Source organism: Balaenoptera musculus, chromosome 16, assembly GCF_009873245.2.
Source record: "Balaenoptera musculus isolate JJ_BM4_2016_0621 chromosome 16, mBalMus1.pri.v3, whole genome shotgun sequence".
Taxonomy (NCBI): domain Eukaryota; kingdom Metazoa; phylum Chordata; class Mammalia; order Artiodactyla; family Balaenopteridae; genus Balaenoptera; species Balaenoptera musculus.
In genome coordinates this window covers 65,403,335-65,427,847 of record NC_045800.1, presented here as the reverse complement: position 1 = coordinate 65,427,847, position 24,513 = coordinate 65,403,335, and the positions used below count along the sequence as shown (strand labels likewise).

General features: G+C 38.3%; 1 protein-coding gene across 2 annotated transcripts in view; it reads left to right on the top strand.

The window, feature by feature from the left end:
- The window catches only part of TET1 (tet methylcytosine dioxygenase 1), a 148,532-nt gene that overhangs the window by 65,170 nt on the left and 58,849 nt on the right, over window positions 1-24,513 (top strand). The gene's annotated exons all lie outside the window — the stretch shown is intronic.

The window sequence follows — 24,513 nt, the reverse complement described above, 5'->3', positions numbered from 1 at the left end:
CTAACTCCGAGGAACTCAGTGGAGACAAAGTAAAATAGAAGATAACCAGTCAAGCAGTGACAGCCTACTCCCTCCGTCTAGGACAAAGTAGCATTAAAGACAAGGAAAAAGGTTTGTGTATGAGCCAGATAGGAAACAAATTACATTAAACATCTTTCAGGGTGTATATAAGTAACAAAACTCACAAAATTAACTCCAGGTGGCCTTTATAGGTTATCAGAATAGCAGCAAAAGCATACTAAAATCCTGTGTACAACTAGTGATCTGAGACAAACATCAAAGTGTAGTCAAAATTTTGTTGAGGAAGAAAATGCAAACATCAGTATGATTTAAGAGGAAATCCAATGAACTCATTTAAAAATAGTTTTAAATTACAAAAAAAAAAAGAATAATCTTGAAAGGAATTCAAACAGAAGCGTATGAAGGAAAGGAAAAATGTTCTCCTTTATACTCATTGTCCCTCCCTTCGTTCATCCTCCTTATTCTCACATCTGAGGGGTATAACCTCTGAGTAGTTTTGTGGGTATTCTTCCAGATAAAGTCTGTATACATACCAGTGTAGCTATAGTTACATATATGTCATGTATATATACAACTGCATCAACTCATTCTTTTTAAACAACAGCCTTATTTTTTGAAATGTACTTTATATACAGTGAAATATCCAGGTCTTAAATATATTACTCAACCAGTTTTCATGAATGCACAGAAAGACACCAATCTTTTCTGTCATCTCAGCCCCTCTTCCTAGTCAACCTGCTCCCCCGCCAGGCAACTAGTGATTTGATTTCTATCACTTTAGGTTGGTTTTGCCTTTTCTGTAATTTTTTACATATGGAATTTTATAGAATATACTTTTGGGGGGATTCGGCTTCTTTGACTCAGGACTAGGTAGGTAGGTGGTTTTGAACATCCTTAGTTGTTTTTTTTTTTTTAATTTATTTATTGTTAGCTGCATTGGGGCTTCGGTGCCGTGCGCAGTCTTTCTCTAGTTGTGTCGAGTGGGGGCTACTCTTTGTTGTGGCGCGCTGGCTTCTCATTGTGGTGGCTTCTCTTGTTGCAGAGCCCGGGCTCTAGGCGCGCAGGCTTCAGTAGTTGTGGTACACAGGCTCAATAGTTGTGGCTCGCAGGCTCTAGAGCACAGGCTCAGTCGTTGTGGCGCACAGGCTTAGTTGCTCCACGGCATGTGGGATCTTCCCGGACCAGGGCTCGAACCCGTGTCCCCTGCATTGGCAGGCGGATTCTTAGCCACTGTGCCACCAGGGTAGCCCCATCCTTAGTTTTTGTTTTTGTTTTTGTTTTTGTTGGGTTTTTTTAATAGCCTTATTGAGATATAATCTTATACTACCCAATTCACTTATTTAAAGTATACAATTCAGTGGCTTTTAGTATATTCACAGTCGTGCATGGATCACCACAATCAATTTTAGAACCTTTTCATTATCCCCCGAAATAACCTATTTCATAGAAATAGGATCATATAAAACGTGGTACTTTGTCAAGAGGCTTTTTTCATTTAACATAATGTTTTCAAGATTCATCCATGTTGCAGCATGTATTCTTCCTTCCTTCTTTCCTTCATTCCTTCCTTCTTTCCTGAATAATATTCCATTGCATGTATACAGCACATTTTACTTACCCAGTCACCATTTAATGGCCATTTGTGTTGTTTCCACTTTTTGGCTCTTGTGAATAATGCTGATATAGTCATTAACATACAAGTTTTTTTGTGTAGACATGTTTTAATTTCTCTTGGGTATATGCCTAGGAGTGGATTGCTGGGCCATATATTAACTCTGTGTTTAACTCTTAGAGGAACTGCCAGTGTATGAGAGGTCCAATTTCTCTACATTCTGACCAACACATTCTTATACAAGTGCTTTTCCTGGGTGTGAACATATATTTTTCATTTATCTTGGATAAATAGGAATTGAATTGCCTGTAGGGTAGGTGTATGTTTAATATTTTAACAATCTTCCAGTGAAATTAAGGGAATATTAGTTGCTCCACATCTTCTCCAACATTTGGTGTGTCAATTGTTTCATTTAGTCATTCTAATGATAGCTTTGTTCTTGTTAATTGTTACCCATTAAATGGCTCTATAATAACTGCTTTAACTTATTTTTATTTTTTTAAAATTTTTATTTATTTATTTATTTTTAACTTTTATTTATTTATTTATTTACGTCTGTGTTAGGTCTTCATTTCTGTGCGAGGGCTTTCTCTAGTTGTGGCAAGTGGGGGCCACTCTTCATCGCAGTGCGTGGGCCTCTCACCATCGCGCTCTCTCATTGCGGAGCACAGGCTCCAGACACGCAGGCTCAGTAATTGTGGCTCACGGGCCTAGTTGCTCCGTGGCATGTGGGATCTTCCCAGACCAGGGCTCGAACCCGTGTCCCCTGCATTGGCAGGCAGACTCTCAACCACTGCGCCACCAGGGAAGCCCCTTTTAACTTATTTTTGAATAATATTCTATATATTACCTAAAATAGTAGCATTATCAATTAGAATAACATTTTCAGGAAAATACTATTGTTCAGGAGAATTAATTGGCTTCTAGTTTTTCATCATTATAATTATTGCTAAAGTAAACATACTGGACTGAACACAGATTTTTTAAAAATATTATATAATCTCTGAGCATGTCATATAACATTAAGCCTATAATAACAATATGAAGAAGAATAAAGTTAAAAGTGAGGTGAGATTTTTTTTTTATTCTAAGGGTTTGTGTTTAATTTTGGTAACTGTAGAGAGGAAATAGAATTTATCTTGTAGTTTGCCATTTATTTGCCTTTAATCTTTAGATTAAAGCATAGATAGAACATAGAGAAGAGGAATTAAAGTTCAGGATGTTTCATGATAGCATAAAAACTTCATACTTGGACCAACGATGACGTCTGATGGGAAAAAGAAAAAACAAAACAAAGCAAAACAAAGCGTCATACTTTGTCTAAAAAGAGTTCAGATTTCTAATTAAGGTAGATGACATCCTATAATACTGACAGTAGTTGGAAATAAGAGCACCTAAATACCATCGGTGAGGTTTATGATGTCATGGAGAATGAAGGAGGTGCCCGGAAGTTTAAAATAAAGGAAAAAACTTACTAAGTGATCAGCTTCACAAAAGAAGAAATATAAATGTCCAAGAAATAATTTTTAAATGGTCAGCCTCTATAATAATTTGAAAAACATACATTATTATAAGATATCTTTTTTTCCCGTATGAATTTGGAAAGGTAAAAGAACACAATTAGCAAATAAGGAAAATGTGAGTTGAAATGGGACAATCTTGGAACTCTGTGAGAAAATAAATTGGTACTGTCTTTCTGGAGAGCAGTTTGGATAGTTTTGAAAGTGTGAGTGCCTACTTCAGTCTAAAGAAAGGTAGAGAGCTTCAACAAAGTATTTTTCAAGTGAAAAAAATTAGGTTACAAAATGACATATGGTGTAGATCTCATTTTTGTTTTAAAAATATAGTGCATCAAATATAATATACTTATATACATAAAAAGGAATCTGGCAGACTACATACTAGTTTTTCCTGGGTAGATGATATGGAGTCTTTCCTCTGGTTTTCCTTATCTATGTCTGCTGGGTTTTGTGTTTGTTTGTTTGTTTTCTGTTCTGAGAATGTAATAAAGGCAAATAAATTTCTTTTTTTTTTTTTTTTAAGAAATGCACGTTCTTTTTTATTTATTTATTTATTTATTTATGACTGTGTTGAGTCTTTGTTTCTGTGCGAGGGCTTTCTCTAGTTGTGGCAAGTGGGGACCACTCCTCATCGCGGTGCGTGGGCCTCTCACCATCGCGGCCTCTCTTGTTGCGGAGCACAGGCTCCAGATGCGCAGGCTCAGTAATTGTCGCTCTCGGGCCCAGTTGCTCCGTGGCATGTGGGATCTTCCCAGACCAGGGCTCGAACCCGTGTCCCCTGCATTGGCAGGCAGATTCTCAACCACTGCGCCACCAGGGAAGCCCAAATAAATTTCTAATTAAAATTTAAAAACACAAACCCTAGGAAATATAAAAAAGAGGGGATATATGTATATGTATAACTGATTCACTTTGCTATACGGCAGAAACTAACACAACATTGTAAAGCAACTATACGCCAATAAAAATTAAAACAGAAAACAAAAAAAACCCCCCCCAAAAAAACACAAACCCTAACATTATGATTAAAAAGCAGAGTGATCAGCACAGTGAACATTGTGAAAGCCATTCCTTCTGTGTGAAAGTTCCAATTAAGCTTTGAGAGGGGACAGGGATCTTTGGGAAAGGGGAATGGGCTCTAGACTATGATAGGTATATATTTTTTGACTTTTTATTTGGATATCATTTTTAATTTATAAAAACATTGCAAAAATAGTACAAGAATTTCATTTTATCCTTTACCCAACATTCCCAAATGTTAACATCTTATATCACCATAGTTCCGTGATCAAAACCGTATCATTGGACTTCCCTGGCGGTCCAGTGGTTAGGGCTCCGCGCTTCCACTGCAGGGGGCATGGGTTTGATCGCTGGCCGGGGAATGAAGATCCCGCATGCTGGGCAGCATGACCAAAAAACCCAAAAACAAACTAGGTCATTAACATTGACACAATACTACTACCAATTCTAAAGACCTATTTCAAATATAGCCAATTTCCCCACTAATGTTCTTTTTTCAGTGCAGGATTTAATTTTGATCCCTCATTGCATTTAGTTGTCAGGTCTCTTTAGTCTCCAAACTGTAGTAGTTCCTCAGTATTTTGAAGTCTTTTATGACTTTGGCACTTTTGAAGAATTCTGGTCAGTTATTGTGTAGGATGTTCCTCAAGTTGGGTTTGTTTGATGCTCCCTCATGATTAAAGTTAGGATATGTACTTTTGGCAAAAATCTACAGAAGCAGTGTACCTTTCTCAGATATCTTATCAGGTGTCATATTTGAGTTAACATTGTTCACTTGCCTTAACTGCAAATATCCTGTTTTCCATCATGTTTTTACCCACTAATTTTAGCATCCATAGGTAATTCTTTTTCTTTCTTTCTTATTTTCTTTTTCTTTCTTTCTTTTTCTTTCTTTCTTTCCCTTTCTTTCTTTCTTTCTTTCTTTCTTTCTTTCTTTCTTTCTTTCTTTCTTTCTTTCTTTCTTTCTTTCTTTCTTTCTTTCTTTCTTTTCTTCCTTCCTTCCTTCTTTCCTCCCTCCCTTCCTTCCTTCTTTCTTTCTTTCCTTATTTCTTTCTTGCTGGCTGTGCCGAGTGGTATGCGGGATCTTAGTTCCCCGACCAGGGATGGAACCCATACCCCTGAATTGGGAGCTCAGAGTCTTAACCACTGGACCACCAAGGAAGTGCCCCATGGATAATTATTGCCTCCAACAATTATTAATATTGTGCTTACCAAGTGGTCATTTTCTATTTCCACAATTCCTCTCCATCTATTAATGGGAACTCCACTGCAAAGAAGCACTGTCCCTCTTCTCCAACTTATTTATTCATTCAATTATTTATTACATCAATATGGACTCACACTGTTTATTTTGTTCTGTGGACTATAATCCATCACTGCTAGATAAATGAAGGATTAAGGGAAACTTGCCCTGTTGGGTTCCAAGGAAAAAGTGGGACAGATGGGTGAGGGGTGGGACAAAACAGCACACTGGACTGTTTGCAGGTAGTTTCTTGTTACTTTGAGTACTTAAGCAGAGGTTGATGGATTGCTTAACAGAGGTAATGCAGAGATAGTTCATGCCTGGCATCACTCCATGCCCTTGAAGGTCTCTTCTAACCTTGAGATCCTCTCAGCAGCTTAAGCAGAAAACACAGATGGCCACTTTATAACTTACTTAGCCACTAAGCTTGTGCAGTAAGGGTTTTATATCAGAGCATGTTTAGCCCCTGGTGTATCTGTCCCATAATTAATAAAACCCAGCCGGCACCGCAGGCAAAGGGTAAGGTGTATAGAACTTCAGTGTAAATAATCTAAAAATGCCAGACCTGACAGATTCCACTATTTTTTTGTAGCTCAATTCTCACTTCTTAGAACTAAACATTATGATGTGTAAGTTTATTTCAAGGTGACCTCTTCTTGGGATGTGTAAAGGAGATTATTGCATTTGCTGGTATAGTTGTGTTTCCTAGTACCGAGTACATTGCTTTATGATTTGTTGCCTAATGCCACTTCAAATCCTTTTTCATCACTTCTTCAGAATTTCAGCTTTGGATTTATTCCCCTCCAGAGATTTCCATATTTATCCGATGAATTCTATACTTGTCTTTATTTCCATGATACTTCCTTGAAGCAACATAATTATTTTAGCAAAATTATTTTTCTTATTTTGTATTTATTTATTTATTTTACTAAAATCAAACTTTATTTTGATTGAAACATTTTTAAAAATTATTTTTTTCCATTCTTCATTGAGGTATAATTGACACATAACACTATATAAGGTTAAGGTGTACACTGTGATGATTTGATATATGTCTTTTTTTTTTTTTTTTAATTTATGGCTGTGTTGGGTCTTCCTTGCTGTGCATGGGCTTTCTCTAGTTGTGTCGAATGGGGGCTACTCTTCATTGCGGTGCGCAGGCCTCTCATTGCGGTGGCTTCTCTTACTGTGGAGCACGGGCTCTAGGTGCGCAGGCTTCAGTAGTTGTGGCCTGTGGGCTCAGTAGTTGTGGCTCCCGGGCTCTAGAGCACAGGCTCAGTAGTTGTGGCACATGGGCTTAGTTGTTCTGCGGCTTGTGGGATCTTGCCAGACCAGGGCTCCAACCCATGTCTCCTGCATTGGCAGGCAGATTCTTAACCACTGCGCCACCAGGGAAGTCCTTGATATATGTGTATGTTGTGAAATGATGATCACATTTTTATGTTCTTTTGGAATGTCACTGAAATTTTCTTCCCTTTTAGTCGCTTGTAGCATTAGTCTCATTTATTTCTGGCCCACATTTTGCTTTTTGCTGTGTTTTTAAATTAATTGTTAGTTAAAAGGTCTTAGATATTATTTGAATCTCTACTAGCCAAGTACTGCTCACCCCTGGCAAGGGTCCTTTGTTTACCATATTTAATCCAGCTTTTAGTCCCTCTGATTGCTCATCCCCAAGCTGATTGGTTTGAATCAGTTTTGCAAGTAAAATACCAAGAGACCTTGTTGGAATTGCTTCATTATCAATGCCCAAATGTATAACATCTGCTGAGTTTTTTTCCTGCCTGGAGTCTTGTGTTCTCAAAACTCTTACTAGTTTCCACGGTTGTCATCTCATTTGTTAGCAAGCATCAAAGTGGTTTAGGAACAGGCCACAAAAGTCTAGCTCACAGCTTTCCAGAGAGGTGCAGAATAGAGGTAATTTAGGGTCAGGTTGTAACTTTGTAATTTTTAAAAGAGAGGTGAGAAAAATTCAGTGTTAGCAAAAAGCCCTCAGTGTTCACAGACTAGGAAACCATTTTGTTGCTATTTTTGTTTATTTTTATTAAAAGCCTTACACTCAGCTGTCAGTCTTTACAACCAAATTCAGTGTATGATATTAAAATTCAATGATATCCTATTTTATTATATAACACCAGTCTTTTGGGAACTGTGAAATTCAGAATCTTCTTTCTGATTTATGACTTTATTCTTGTCGTCCTTTTCCTTTATTTGATTTATATTCCATGATGTTTAAGATGTTTGTGAGGAATTAAAAAGTAATGGAGGCCCAGATTTGAATTTGTCTGTTTATAATTGTTAAAGAAATACTTAAAAGGAAGGGGGAAAATGCAGTGCCCTCCTCTGTATGATTATAATGACTTCTAATTTTTTTTTTTTGGTAATGCCTACATATTTTTTGTAATGCCTTCATTTTCATCTGTGGCATTTTGTTTGCGCTATGAAGTACATGAAACAATGGTGGCAACTCATGTGCTGGTGTTTTATTTCAAATAATGTGAGTCCAAGCAGATGATATTCTAGACACTAAGTATCTTTTCCTTTAATTGTAAATTTATTTATTGTGGACTATTAGCCTCCTCCAACTCACCCAGCTGGACAGTATTAACAGTTGTCTAATATTCTTTCAGATCTTTTTTAAAAAATATATTTATTTATTTATTTGGTTGTGCTGTGTCTTAGTTGTGCAAGCGGGCTCCTTAGTTGCGGCTCATGGGCTCCTTAATTGTGGCACGTGGGCTCCTTAGTTGTGGCATGTGAACTCTTAGTTGTGGCATGCATGTGCAATCTAGTTCCCTGACCAGGGATCAAACCCGGGCCCCCCTATATTGGGAGCTTGGAATCTTAACCACTGTGCCACCGGGGAAGTCCCTTTCAGATCTCCTTTGTTACATATATAAGTACATAAAGAGAATGGTATCATACTATAATATATTTTGCCATATACTTTTTTTTTTTTTTTTTAAAGATTTATTGATTGATTGATTGATTGATTGATTGCTATGTTGGGTCTTCGTTTCTGTGCGAGGGCTTTCTCCAGTTGCGGCAAGTGGGGGCCACTCTTCATCGCGGTGCGCGGGCCTCTCACTATCGCGGCCTCTCCTGTTGCGGAGCACAGGCTCCAGACGCACAGGCTCAGCAGCCGTGGCTCACGGGCCCGGTTGCTCCGCGGCATGTGGGATCCTCCCAGACCAGGGCTCGAACACGCGTCCCCTGCATTAGCAGGCAGATTCTCAACCACTGCGCCACCAGGGAAGCCCTGCCATATACTTTTTAAAACTTTTTTTTGAGTTCTGAAATAATACATACAGAGTGTGTGTAAGATGTTTGTGTAGTTCAGAATTATTACAGGAACACTCAATCACCAGTCAAGTGGTTAAGAAATAGAATATTGCCAATACTGCAACCATCTGTGCATATCCTTCTACCATCTCATCATCCTACCAACCCCCAAGAGGAAATTTCTCTCCTGCCCTTAGGATAATCATTTCTTTGTTCTTCTATATAAAGTTTTATCATTCCTGTATTCATCTTCGATAGTATAGTTCTTAAGGGTAAATTTCTATAGGATAAATACCTAGGAGGGAGGTGGCATGTAGTTAAAGCAATTTTTTTTTCTCTTGCTTAAAATTTTTATTTTTTTCTCATTACAAAAACAATCATGTTTATTATAAAGTTATTTGACATCATTATACAAATTAAACACTACAGAAATGTATGATATAAAAAAATGAAAGTAACCAGTAACTAATCCCATACCAAATAATATACATTTGGTTTATGTTCCTATGACTACACTAACATTTATTATTATTTTATAAAAATTAGATTGTATTATATTACTTTTTTGAGGCTTCATTCTTTTCATATTAACTTTACGTACTTCTTTTTGGGTCCCGGTAAGTAGATTTCTATCATAATTTTAATAGATTGAGAAATATGGATTTAAGAGTACTATTTAAAGACATAAAGGGAATCAGTCATAAAATTAGAGTGTATGTCTTTTAAATTAATAGAGGAAAAGAGAAAAAAAAAGAAAAATAACCCATTTAGCAAAAAACCTGCCTGCACCAAACATGCATTATTACAATAAATGCTTATGAAATATAGTCCCCATCTAAAAGAAATGCCACAGATTGTATAAATAAAACAAAATCTAAATTAAATGATATATTGTCCACAAGAGACACTCCTAAAAGCAACGTGAATTGAAACGCAAAGGATGGGCAAAAAATATTCCAGAGAAATGTAAACAAAAATAGAATGTACTTCTAGGTGTAAATTGAAAATTTTTGATAGTTATTGCCCTCTAAATTTAAACTTGAACCAAGAGCATCAAGTTTATCACCTCTAAATATTATCAATCTTTATTCTTTGTCAGTCTGACATTTTTAAGTGATTACATTATTTTCATTTTAACATTATTACTGAGATTTCTTTTCAGCCTTATTGAGGTATAATTGACAAATAGAGGGAATTCCCTGGAGGTCCAGTGGTTAGGACTCTGTGCTTCCACTGCCGGGGGCGCAGGTTCAATCCCTGGTCAGTGAACTAGGATCCCACAAGCCATGCAGCCGGGCCAAAAAAAAAAAAAAAAATTGACAAATAGATTTGTAAGCTATTTAAAGTGTACATTGTGAACGTATTCCCTACATTGAGTTAATTAGCACATCCATAACCTCACAGATTTACCTTTCTTAGTGAGAACATTTAAGTTATACTGTCTTATCAAATTTCAATTATACAGTACAGTGTTATCAACTAGAGTTACCATGTTATGCATTAGAACCTCAGACCTTATTCATCCTATAACTGAAAGTTTGCACCCTTTTACCAACCGCTCCCTATTTCCCTCACCGCCCCCAGCTCCTGGCAATCACTTTTTTACTCTCTGTTTCTTTGAGTTTGCCTTTTTGTTGTTTTTTTTTTAGATTCCACATATATGTGATACCATGCAATGTTTATCTTTCTCTGTCTAATGTATTTCACTTAGCATAATGGCATTAGGTTGATCCATGTTGTTGCAAATTCAGGATTTCCTTCTTTTTAAAGACAATAAAATCCCATTGTATATATATCCCACATTTTCTTTACCCACTACCCATTCATCAGTGGACAGACACTTAGGTTGTTTCCTTACCTTGGCTCTTGTAAAGAATGCTGCTACTTCATTTGAGGTGCTATCTCATTGTGGTTTTTTTTTTTTTTTTTTGGCTGTGTTGGGTCTTTGTTGCTGCACATGGGCTTTCTCTAGTTGCGGTTAGAGGGGCTACTCTTCATTGCGGTGCATGGGCTTCTCATTGCGGTGGCTTCTCCTGTTGTCGAGCACGGGCTCTAGGCGCGTGGGCTTCAGTAGTTGCAGCTCGAGGGCTCTAGAGTGCAGGCTCAGTAGTTGTGGCACACGGGCTTAGTTGCTCTGCGGCATGTGGGATCTTCCCGGACCAGGGCTTGAACCCGTGTCCCCTGCATTGGCAGGTGGATTCTTAACCACTACGCCACCACGGATGTCCTCATTGTGGTTTTGATTTGTATTTCCTTAATGATTAATGATCAAGGCACATTTTCATGTACCTGTTGGCCATCTGTATGTCTTCTTGGGGAAAATGTCCATTTAGGTCCTTAATTTTTATTTCTTTATTATTAATGGGAGGAAATTTTTTTTCATAGAAAGTTTATTAATACTGAAATTTGGTAGATTTGGTTTTCTGAATTTTATTTCAATTTTTTGTGTAATTAGAATTTTTTCAACCTTTATAATAAAGGTAACAGGTGCTGGTTGAAAAAAATAATAAAATAGCAAAGTGCTGAAAGATAAACGTTCTCTGTTTTCTTTGTACCCTCCTCTCTATCTCATACTTCACAGCAGTAACCTCATGACTAGGTTGTGTATTTTTTCAGATGTTTTAAATCTACACTTACATAGATACCTCTCTCCAGCACTCCCCACATACACATGGAGGACTGTATCACATGTAATTTTTCAGCTGTTCTTTTTTTTTTTTTTTTTTTTTAATTTAGAAATTCACGTTCTTTTATTTATTTATTTATTTATTTATGACTGTGTTCAGTCTTCGTTTCTGTGCGAGGGCTTTCTCTAGTTGCGGCAAGTGGGGACCACTCTTCATCGTGGTGCGCGGGCCTCTCACTGTCATGGCCTCTCTTGTTGCGGAGCACAGGCTCCAGACGCGCAGGCTCAGTAATTGTGGCTCACGGGCCCAGTTGCTCCGTGGCATGTGGGATCTTCCCAGACCAGGGCTCGAACCCGTGTCCCCTGCATTGGCAGGCAGATTCTCAACCACTGCGCCACCAGGGAAGCCCTCAGCTGTTCTTTTAATGCTATGTTTTGAACCTTTCGCCATTTCAGTGCATGCTATTTTAATGGCTACCTAGAATTCCATTGTATAGACATATCATACCGTACTTGATTCACCCAGTCCTGTATTCTTTTGAAATATTTCTTATGATGCAGCTCAATCAAGCCTTACATAAATATTCTCATATTTTTTTACTCTTAGTAAAGAAAAATCTAAAAATATTTTTAAATTATTACTTTTAATAAAAAGGGAAAGATAAAGAGAAATTTCCATCATTGTAAATTATCTACAGGAATAAGAGGAAAAAAGGACAACTCATGATGGGAATTTTGATTAGTGTGTAGTACCTCTTAGCTTCATGACTCTGCCTGTAAGTGCTTATCTTGGTTTCTCTTCCTGACTTTCCAAAACTGAGTCATGCATTAAGAGAGGAATTAGATGGAAAAAGACCAGAGCTGTGGTTAAGGAGAAGGGTGTTGTATCCAGACTCAGTGGTGGGTGACAAAGTCGATGCTAGATCCTGGAGACTGTTTTGCAAGAGGCAAGAAAAGAGTAGAACAAGGGCATCTAAAATAGCTTTTCCTAACCAATCCTGCTATTTAATGTGTCTGGTTCCAAAAGAGCCACATTCTGAAAAGAAGTATTGGAAAAGTTGACATTTAGAAAAGAGAAGGACTCTATTCCTTTATTCTAAAATAATATTTACAAATGCAGAGTTGGCAAATCTCCCCAGATTAAGCCACTGTGCAATACCTGTTTCTTCTTTATTTTAAAATCATTTGTGCGTTTGGGCTTCTCATCTCTGTGGCTTCTCTTGTTGCAGAGCACGGGCTCTAGGCACACGGGCTTCAGTAGTTGTGGCACGCAGGCTCAGTAGTTGTGGCACATGGGCTTAGTTGCTCCGTGGCATGTGGGATCTTCCTGGACCAGGACTCGAACCCATGTCCCCTGCATTGGCAGGAGGATTCTTAACCACTGTGCCATCAGGGAAGTCCCAACATCCAACTTTTTAAATGAAAATTTTCAAGCATAAAACAAGTTGAGAGGATAATGCAATGAACACCACAGTACCCATTATCTCAATTCAATAATTGTCTTTTGGTATGTGTATTAACCATTGGAAAGTTGTAGGTATCATCCTTAAGGTTAAATCTCTTAAGAACATTGTGCACAATCATACCATTATTACCATTTCCTAGTATTATCTAATATCTAGCCTATATTTTGATTTCTTCCCAAAATAAAGCACACATATTTGAGTCTAGAGGACAGCCACCAAGATCTGTCCTCTGGGGACTAAAGTCCAAAATGAGGAGACAGCATTGCAAACAAATGAGTAAGTGCAATCAATTGATGTGATAAATATCTGTGCAGAGATAGTACAGAAAGGAGTGTTCAGTTTTATCTGAGTGAGGCAGAAGGATAAGAAATACTTGATTCTACCAGCTGGGGGATTGTTAAGAAATACTTGAATCTACCAGCTGGGGGATTGTTAAGAAATACTTGATTCCACTGCTCACCTTTCCTCTAGTTCTCTAGAGGTGAATTGGCGTTTTAGAGGCAAATTGGATGGGGGAGGGTTGAATGACCAAAGAGCTTTCTATGTTGAAGCTGCTACTTGAGAAAAGACGAAGCTGCTTAAAATAGCCTAGAGGAAGCAGGGCTGGGGGTAGGGCTGGTGTGGGGAATACTGTTGTACAAGATGGTCTGTAAACTTTGGCCAGGGCTAGAACTGGAGGCCTTGCTTTGCTTGCTGGACTGAAAAATGTGAATTTTGCTCTTGGGATTAGTGGTTCCCACTTTCCTTTACCAGGCTACTCTCTGAATATTTATGGGGTTTTTAGCTTCAGACCTAAGGGAGCCATGCAGGGGTTAGTTTAGAATCTGCGGTTTTCTAAAACCCACTTGGGTGATGTTGATGTTTAGCCAGGTGGTGTGGAATACAGCCTAAAGCAATGAGATTTGCATTTAAAATGAATTCCATAAATAACTGCATTGTCTAATAACTTGAAATTTGGATAGAACAACTGAGAAACTGACTTTGTGATTTTATTTTAATTAATTTCAAATTTAAAACTGAAGCAAAGTGAAATATTTTCCCATTAAATACAACTTTATTTTGGTACCACTACATTTTACTTTAACCATTGAATATTTAGCACTGAATTGTGATTCATTAAGTATAAAATATACACTAAATTTCATAGGTTTTATATAAAAAAGTAAAATATCTGATGATTTTTATATTAATTCCATGTTGAAATAATGTGTTTGATATGGTGGCTTTAATAGAAATATATTATAATTTATTTCACATGCTTCTTTGTACCTAAAGAAAATACCTCCTAAAAACTTTAAAATGATTTCTGTAGTCCACATTGTATTTCCATTGGACAGTGCTTCCTTAGAAGAATATGAAGGTTTGGGAGTGCTACATTCTGGAAGCCAATCCCAATTCTGAGATTTATCTACTAAGGGTACAAGATGAAAGATTAGGTTCTGAAAATGTTTGTTATCTAACACCCATTAGAATGTGAAGCCACTGCAATGAGAAAGAAGCTCACGGTGCAGCAACGAAAACCCAATGCAGCCAAAAATAAATAAAAATTAAAAAAAAAAAAAGAGTTGGTACCTTTTCTCTCCTACTAACCATACCTAAAGCATGTTATGGGTACTCCATAAATGTGTTGAATGAATATACTGAGGCAGGGCAGTAGGAATGGGGAACTCAGGGATAAATGGAAGAGATTTTTAAGTAATAAGATCCATCGAACTTTGTGGCTGAATTTGGGTCTTGAACTAGGAGGCTTCTTAGAAGACTCATGGATCATTAGGTGGATTTGGGGGTTAAAGCAGGCCCCAAGGACAAGGTAATTCATTAACTTTTAGATGTGCTTCCGTTTTTTTTTTTTTTTTTTAAAGGTTAGTTTCTTTTTTTTTTAATTTATACATTTTATTTATTCATTTTTGGCTGCGTTGGGCCTTAGTTGCGTGCGGGCTTTCTCTAGTTGCGGCGAGCGAGGGCTACTCTTCATTGCGGTGCATGGGCTTCGTATTGCGGTGGCTTCTCTTGTTGCGGAGCACGGGCTCTAGGCACGTGGGCTTCAGTAGTTGTGGCACACAGGCTCAGGAATTGTGGCTCACAGACTTAGTTGCTCTGCAGCATGTGGGATCTTCCCAGACCAGAGTTTGAACCCGTGTCCCCTGCAGGCGGATTCTTAACCACTGTGCCACCAGGAAAGCCCCAAGATGTGGTTCAGTTTTAATTGCCAGGTGAAGAAGTCCAGTTGGTGGATGACTGAATTTGACATTCAGGAGAAATATCTTGTCTTGTTGTGAGAATTAACAGCAAATAAGCGTAGACTGAAGGGCAAGTATGTGGATAAATGGGCAATTGGAGATGAGGCAAAGGGAGACACTATTGTTTATTAGTGGGCAGAGAAGCCAGCCAGGGAGACTGAAATGATGGACAGAGAATTGAAGGGAGGATCTTAAGTGAGAAATGGTATCAAAAGATATTCTGCAAGTCCACTGAATTTGGTATTGGACTACACTGGTGAATCTTGGGTAGTTTCAGTGAGGTGGTGGGTGCAGAAGCCTAATTACAATGGGATGAAGAGTGCAGGATAGATAGCGTGATTGCAGTTTGGAGGAGTTCTTTGTAAAACAGGACAGTGAGGTAGGGTGGGAGCTAAATATTTCTGGAGGATTTCATTTTCTTAAAATAGAAAATATTTAAATTTGTTATAGCCTGTGGGGAAGGAGGTAGATGGGAAAGATTTACAGATCTTTGGCTCCAGAATGCTCTCTGATTTTTCTGTTAGGAATGTGTAAATACCTCTGTGCAAATCATCACCAGCTAAGTGCTGAATAAATACTCAGTATTCTTGAAGATTATATTCTTATTGTTAGAAAGTCTAAACTGAAATAGATATATTTTCTTCAGAGGAACACCTTGGAGGAAGGGAGTAGAGACCCAAAGCCACATGGGTGATCTGGAAAGAACTAAAAGCTGAAACCTGTCTTGGTGCCTTGTAGGATCATGAATTAACTAGTTATCTGATGGCCTTCTGGAGGGAGTTAGGTGAGGCATGGTCCTTGAATATTATCTTTGATTGAGGGAGCATTCCAGGTGGGGTGACTTGATAGAAGGCAAACCCTAATGGAAAACAGGATTACAAATCTCCTGAAATCCTGAGGAGCATTTAAGTGCCATTAACAAAAAAAAAAAAAAAAGAGAGAGAGAAAGAAAAAAAAAGTGCATGTAAACTGCATTTGTAAAGAACTAATGTGATTGGATTAAATAATCTGTAATTTGTATGTCATTCTTTTGTTTTTTAAATTAATATGGCAATTCATATTGGGGTACTATTTAATACCAAGAAGTTTTCAACGAATTTTAGTCTCCTAATTATATGAAACTAACAATTTTTTAAAACTACTTTAAGTTAATTTCTTTTTTTTTAACATTTTTATTGGAGTATAATTGCTTTACAATGGTGTGTTAGTTTCTGTTGTATAACAAAGTGAATCAGCTATACATATACATATATCGTCATACCTCCTCTCTCTTGCGTCTGCCTCCCACCCTCCCTATCCCACCCCTCTAGGTGAACACAAAGCACCGAGCTGATCTCCCTGTGCTATGCAGCTACTTCCCACTAGCTATCTATTTTACATTTGGTAGTGTATATATGTCCATGCCACTCTCTCACTTCGTCCCAGCTTACCCTTCCCCCTTCCCGTGTCCTCATGTCCATTCTCTGCATCTGTGTCTTTATTCCTGTCTTGCCCCTAGGTTCTTCAGAACCTTTTTTTTTTTTTTTAAGATTCCATATATATGTGTTAGCTTACGGTATGTTTTTCTCTTTCTGACTTACTTCACTGTGTATGACAGTCTCTAGGTCCATCCACTTCACTACAATTAACTCAATTTCATTTCTTTTTATGGCTAACATTCCATTGTATATATGTGCCACATCTTGTTTATCCATTCATCTGTCGATGGACACTTAGGTTGATTCCATGTCCTGGCTATTGTAAATAGAGCTGCAATGAACATTGTGGAACATGACTCTTTGAATTATGGTTTTCTCAGGGTATATGCCCAGTAGTGGGATTGCTGGGTCGTATGGTAGTACTATTTTTAGTTTTTTAAGGAACCTCCATACTGTTCTCCATAGTGGCTGTATCAATTTACATTCCCGTCAACAGTGCAAGAGGGTTTCCTTTTCTCCACACCCTCTCCAGCATTTATTGTTTGTAGATTTTTTGATGATGGCCATTCTGACTGGTGTGAGGTGATACCTCATTGCAGTTTTGATTTGCATTTCTCTAATGATTAGTGATGTTGAGCATCCTTTCATGTGTTTGTTGGCAGTCTGTATATCTTCTTTGGAGAAATGTCTATTTAGGTCTTCTGCCCATTTTTTGATTGGTTTGTTTGTTTTTTTTGATATTGAGCTTCATGAGCTGCTTGTATATTTTGGAGATTAATCCTTTGTCAGTTGATTCATTTGCAAATATTTTCTCCCATTCTGAGGGTTGTCTTTTCATCTTGTTTATGGTTTCCTTTGCTGTGCAAAGCTTTTAAGTTTCATTAGGTCCCATTTGTTTATTTTTGTTTTTATTTCCATTTCTCTAGGAGGTGGGTCAAAAAGGATCTTGCTGTGATTTATGTCATAGAGTGTTCTGCCTACATTTTCCTCTAAGAGTTTTATAGTGTCTGGCCTTATATTTAGGACTTTAATCCATTTTGAGTTTATTTTTGTGTATGGTATTAGGGAGTGTTCTAATTTCATTTTTTTACATGTATCTGTCCAGTTTTCCCAGCACCACTTATTGAAGAGGCTGTCTTTTCTCCATTGTATAGTCTTGCCTCCTTTATCAAAGATAAGGTGACCATATGTGTGTGGGTTTATCTCTGGGCTTTCTATCCTGTTCCATTGATCTATATTTCTGTTTTTGTCCCAGTACCATACTGTCTTGATTACTGTAGCTTTGTAGTATAGTCTGAAGTCAGGGACCCTGGGTCCTCCAGCTCCGTTTTTCTTTCTCAAGATTGCCTTGGCTATTTGGGGTCTTTTGTGTTTCCATGCAAATTGTGAAATTTTCTGTTCTAGTTCTGTGAAAAATGCCATTGGTAGTTTGATAGGGATTGCGCTGAGTCTGTAGATTGCTTTGGGTAGTATAGTCATTTTCACAATGTTGATTCTTCCAATCCAAGAACATGGTATATCTCGCCATCTGTTTGTATCATCTTTAATTCCTTTCATCAGTGTCTTACAGTTTTCTGCATACAGGTCTTTTGTCTCCTTAGGTAGGTTTATTCCTAGGTATTTTATTCTTTTTGTTGCAATGGTAAATGGGAGTGTTTCCTTAATTTCTCTTTCAGATTTTTCATCATTAGTGTATAGGAATGCAAGAGATTTCTGTGCATTAATTTTGTATCCTGATGCTTTACCAAATTCATTGATTAGCTCAAGTAGTTTTTGGTAGCATCTTTAGGATTCTCTATGTATAGTATCATGTCATCTACAAACAGTGACAATTTTCCTTCTTTTCTGATTCGGATTTCTTTTATTTCTTTTTCTTTTCCGATTGCTGTGGCTAATACTTCCAAAACTATGTTGAATAATAGTGGTGAGAGTGGCAACCTTGTCTTTTTCCTCATCTTAGTGGAAATGGTTTCAGTTTTTCACTATTGAGAATGATGTTCGCTGTGGGTTTGTCATATATGGCCTTTGTTATGTTGAGGTAAGTTCCCTCTATGCCTACTTTCTGGAGGGTTTTTTATCATAAATGGGTGTTGAATTTTGTCAAAAGTTTTTTCTGCATCTATTGAGATGATCATATTGTTTTTCTCCTTCAATTTGTTAATATGGTTTATCACGTTGATTGATTTGCATATATTGAAGAATCCTTGCATTCCTGGGATAAACCCCACTTGATCCTGGTGTATGATCCTTTTAATGTGCTGTTGGATTCTGTTTGCTAGTATTTTGTTGAGGATTTTTTGATCTTTGTTCATCAGTGATATTAGCCTGTAGTTTTCTTTTTTTGTGACATCTTTGTCTGGTTTTGGTATCAGGTTGATGGTGGCCTCGTAGAATGAGTTGGGGAGTGTTCCTCCCTCTGCTATATTTTGGAAGAGATTGAGAAGGATAGGTGTTCGCTTTTCTCTCAATGTTTGATAGAATTTGCCTGTGAAGCCATCTGGTCCTGGGCTTTTGTTTGTTGGAAGATTTTGAATCACAGTTTCAATTTCAGTGCTTGTGATTGGTCTGTTTATATTCTCTCTTTCTTCCTGGTGCAGTCTCAGAAGGTTGTGCTTGTCTAAGAACTTGTCCATTTCTTCCAGGTTGTCCATTTTATTGGCATACAGTTGCTTGTAGTAACCTCTCATGATCCTTTGTATTTCTGTAGTGTCAGAAACTAACAATTTTGAGGAAAAAGTTATGCTAGAAGGTAAAACATCTCAGGGTTATCCAGAAGTAAAGAGGGATATAAGCCAAGGAACATTTGCAGGAGGAAATAGACAGTGACCTCCGACTGCTTCCTTAAGAACTAGATTCTAAATTGTGTTCCAATTTTACTCCTTTCCGTAATAACTTTGCGTGAACCCAGTGTGCATATACTGAATTTGGAGATTAAGTTGTGATATTTTGAATAACAATGCTGTACTGCTACAACTCACAAACAGATGAATAAAAGTAGGCCTAAGAGAAAAACAGATACTGTATGCTAATGAATATATATGGAAGTTTAAAAATTGGTACTGATTAACCTAGTGGCAGGGCAGGAATAAAGACACCGATGTAGAGAACAGAATTGAGGGCACAGGGAGGGAAGGGGGAGCTGGGATGAAGTGAGAGTAGCATTGACATATATACACTACCAAATGTAAAATGGGTGGCTAGTGGGAAGCTGCTGCATAGCACAAGGAGATCAACTCGATGCTTTGTGAGGACCTAGAGGGATGGGATAGGGAGGGTGGGAGGGAGGCTCAAGAGGGAGGGCATATGGGGATATATGTATACATATAGCTGATTCACTTTGTTATACAGCAGAAACTAAGACAACATTGTAAAGCAATTATACTCCAATAAAGATGTGAAGAAAAAAAAAAAAAGTAGGCCAGTCAGTTCAGAAAGATAATTCCCACAATCTAACAAAGGAAACTTCCATAGGAACTGTGTTGTTCTTTTTAGTTCTAAGCATCTATGGCAATCTTAGTTCAGTAAGCATTAGTAACTATTAGTAAGTAAAGGGATTTGTTTTAAATGTTAATACTTGCTTGCTGCTGACACGATTATTTTTAGGACAGTGCATTTGGTTAAACACTAGGACCTTGTGACTAACACTAGGACCTCTCTAAAGAGACATTTGGTTTGAATTTTGGCTCAGAGCATTGATCTGACTTTGGCTAGTGACTTAACCTTATCAGAACCTTCCTTGTTAGAAGACTGGAGAAGTGAATACTTTTTTTTTTTTTTGGCTGCGCCACACAGCTTGTGGGATCTCAGTTCCCCAGCCAGGAATTGAACCTGGCCCCTGGCAGTGAGAGCACAGTGAGTCCTGAGCACTGTACCGCCAGGGAATTCCTGTAAATACATTTATCTCAGTAGGAAAAGTAAATGAGATAATTCATATAAAGTACTTATAATGATGCCTGGCAAGCAGTACATGCTCAATACATAAGTAATAGCTATTAATAAATATTCTTTTCTTAATTGTGGATTTGAGACTGGAATTATTGAGTTTTTGCCGTACATTGAAGGACATGTAGAAAAAGAACTACCTAATATGTATTTTTCCTTTAAATAGTTCGTTTCTACACATAAGATCCAACACTTATAAATGTGTATAAATAAGTTGTTTGATTTAATCCCCACAATAAACCTTTTCAGTAAGTGCTATTACTAGTCTTGATTTATCTTTTTTAAATTTATTTTTTATTGAAGTAGAGTTGAATTACAATGTAGTGTTAATTACTGTGTACAGCAGAGTGACTCAGTTATACATATATATACATTCGTTTTCATATTCTTTTCCATTACAGTTTATCACAAGGTATTGAATATAGCTCCCTGTGCTATACAGTAGGATTTATCTTTTTTTAAATAATTTTTTTTTAATCCTGAGAAATTATTATTATTATTATTTTTAAATTGAAGTATAGTTGATTTATAATATCGTGTTACTTTTAGGTATATAGCACAGCAATTCAGGTATATATATATATATATATATATATATATGAATATATATATAACACACACACATATTCTTTTTCAGATTCTTTTGCCTTATAGGTTATTAAAAAATATTGAGTATAATTCCGTGTGCTATATAGTAGGTCCTTGTTGGTTATCTATTTTATGTATAGTAGTGTGTATAAGTTAATCCCATAGTCTTGATTTATCTTAAGGAAACTGAGGCTCAAAGAGCAAGGACTCGCTCTATGCCATGTGGTTGGTAAGCAGTGGGAGAGTCACCGGTTTGATTCTAGTAAAGCTCACGTTATGAAAAATGTATGAAACAGTTAAGGTACATAAAAAGTGTAAAGAATAATAACTGGGGACTTCCCTGGAGGTCCAGTGGTTAAAACTCCGCACTTTCAATGCAGGGGGCGTGAGTTTGATCCCTGGTCGGGGAACTGTGATCCCACATGCCGTGAGGTGTGGCCAAAAAAAAAAAAAAAATACACTGAACATGAGAATTGGTTATTAACTTTAAGCATGGATAGGATTGTTCATGAAAAGTGTGAAGAACAAAAAGGCAGTGGGTTTTGACTTAGAATCCTCTAAGGAATGGGCTCAGGGGGACACACCCACAACCAAGGGACAGACACACGGGAGTGAGGCTCCAGGGGAGACCTAGATTATAGTTTCAGTTGAGAATCTCCTTGGGGATCCACAAAAGAGCAGGTTAGGTCTATAATATTTAAGGAATGATTGGATTTGGCAGTTGAGAACTCTATAAATGAGTTATAACCTTGGGGGATAACTACTTAAGATATTTGAATCAGGAGGGAATTTGAGGGATGATAGCTTGAGGCAGATTTGGGGTCTGACAGGCTTTTTGTCTTTTGTTGTTACATGAATTAACCCATTTATTGTAGGCTAGCAATGTTACAGATGGTGGACCTTCCACTGGTCTTACAGTTCCTTCAGTCAGATTTTATAGCGATGGTAAGAGCGGTACTGTAGGTCTAGGCATCACCTGCAAGCTTTTCAGGAACCACGGCACCATATCCCCAAAGCTCATCTCTTCATTTTGGTTTTGCCACCAGAGAAGCAAGTGTGCTTGGCGTGCTGGCTGATTTCAGTTTTCTTCACCATCTTCCTGAGGGAGGCAGCATAATGGGCCCGTATTTACCAACAATCCTGACCTTAGTGCTTTTAGCATTGTCACCACAAACTAGGTTTGAGCCCAGAGAGTGGGTTTTTATCTTTTTGACTGGGAATAAATTATACTGGCTCTTAGCTCCAGAGGAAGAGGTCTAGGACAAGGTCATCTGTGACTAGAGAGGTTTAGCTCTTAGGTCAGTTTTGTATACATTTGGAACTAATCTGCAATTAAGTTGGTTTTTGATTAAATAGAAGTTGTCCCTCCCTTTAGTAACTCTCCTCCTTTGCCCCACCCCCAAGTTTAAAGGAATTACTTTGGATACTAAGACCCTGTGGCCAAATGAGGGTGGAGTTTTTGTTTGGGGATAAGAATAAAAACATTAGAAAAGCTGTCTGGATCTGGTGTCTGGATCTGACTGAGAGAATTGAGAAACATCTGAAGTTTCTGCCATGGCTCCTATTCGGCACAAGCTTGGAAAAGCCGTAAGGCGGTATGGCAATGAGGTAGGGCAGGTGGGGACGCGTGCTGACCTAGTTCCTTAGACTCCCCCTCTCCTGGCTGACCCAGCCCTGCCTTTCTATGGCCTTTGAACCCCTCACTGGCTGGCTCTAGGCAACCTGGAGAAACAGATATTAGAGGCAAAGCTCAGAGAATGTTAGGGCTACAAAACTTGGTCGGGCAGGTATTCCCTTTTTATGCCTAAAAAAAGGAAAAAGAGAGCTTAATGGCTGGGATTCTGGAGTAGGTAATTTCACTGCTATAGGAAAATAAGGTAGCTTTTTGCAGGTCCCCTTTGAAGGAGGATATTTTTGGTGTATGTGTGTTAAATGTTAATTTTAGACTCTCCTTAGGCGGATCTTTGATGAGTAGCTGGTTCATCTTTACTTTTGACTTAAATTTGGTTTTGTTATCAAGCGTTGTGGTGAGCATTGTATGGTGGTAGGTTGCAGAGCAGGGCTGACCTCCATGCTTCTTTTTAGGGAATGTGGGAGGGAAAATACAGTATCAGGCATGATTGTGTCATCTTAAAGTCAAAATTAATGGAGGCCCCAGCGGTTCTCCCTCAAAATTTTCAACAAGCTCTCAATTTTCAGGTTGAGAACGTAGATTTTGAAGGTGTCACTTCTGATTAGGAATAAATGCGCTGTGGGCTGCTCCTCCTGTTCTACATGTTTTTAAAATTGTTTTTTACTCTGAGGGGGTTTATATTGGTAGTGGGGCGGGGTGAAAAAATCTTAGTTATTACAAGGGGGCCACAGTACGTAAACAGATACCCACAATATCTGTGGTATTAAGATCTCACGGGGAGGGCTATTAGGGAAAAAAATGTCTTAAAAGACTCCTGCAGGGACTTCCCTGGCGGTCCAGTGATTATAAGACTCAGCGCTTCCACTGCAGGGCAGGGGTGGGGTGGGGTGGGGGGCGTGTTAGATCCCTGGTTGGGGAACTAAGATCCCACATGCCCACGGGGCAGCCAAAAAATAAAAAAAAACTAAGACTCCTGCAGTAAAGGATGAAAAACAATGAAAAGAAAGTTGAGAAACACACTGATCTACCTGTGTAGTAAAGGTCATAGTCTTGTAGGACCACGTCTCTGAACATGCTTCGAAAGTCTTTATTTTTTCATGTGATCTGGGTACCTGTTTCTTTTTTTTTTTAATTAATTAATTAATTTGTTTGTTTTATTTTTGGCTGTATTGGGCCTTTATTGCGGTGCGTGGGCTTCTCATTGCAGTGGCTTCTCTCGTTGTGGAGCACGGGCTCTAGGCGCGAGGGCCTCAGTAGTTGTGGTGCACGGGCTCAGTTGCTCCGTGGCATGTGGGATCTTCCCGGCCAGGGCTTGAACCCGTGTCCCCTGCATTGGCAGGCGGATTCTTAACCACTGCGCCACTAGGGAAGCCCCCTGGGCACCTGTTTCTTGATACAGGACATGCAGCATGTAAGGAATGTGAGTGTGTGCTGGGAGGAGCTACAGTCAGATCTGGTCCATAGGGCAGGGTCATTTCAGAATAAAATACCCCTTTGCTCAGTGTCATTTGAGCTCCTTCAAGAGTGGGTGTAAGAGTATCCTGATGATAGGAATGTGGAAAAATGACAAAATGGAGGGGGCCTGGGAACTATTGGACCCAGATCTGATCTAAGGAGTTCAACATTCCTGTTAGTTCAGAGTGCAAACAACCTATAATCTTGAAATGGGTATAGAGTGGAAGACAGACAACTAGGGGACTTTTAATCACTTACTGTCTTGTAAACTGTACCCTTGGGCCCTTTTGGAGTAGCAGAGGACAGCAGTGCGACCGGAGGGGCAGGGGGTTGGAGGAGGAGGAGAAGAGACACAAACACAGGTGGGTAGGTGTCATGAGTTTGGTGTCCCCAGAGTGTACATGAAACTCGCAGGGATAAAACAGCCACCGTTCCAATATTCTTGAAACA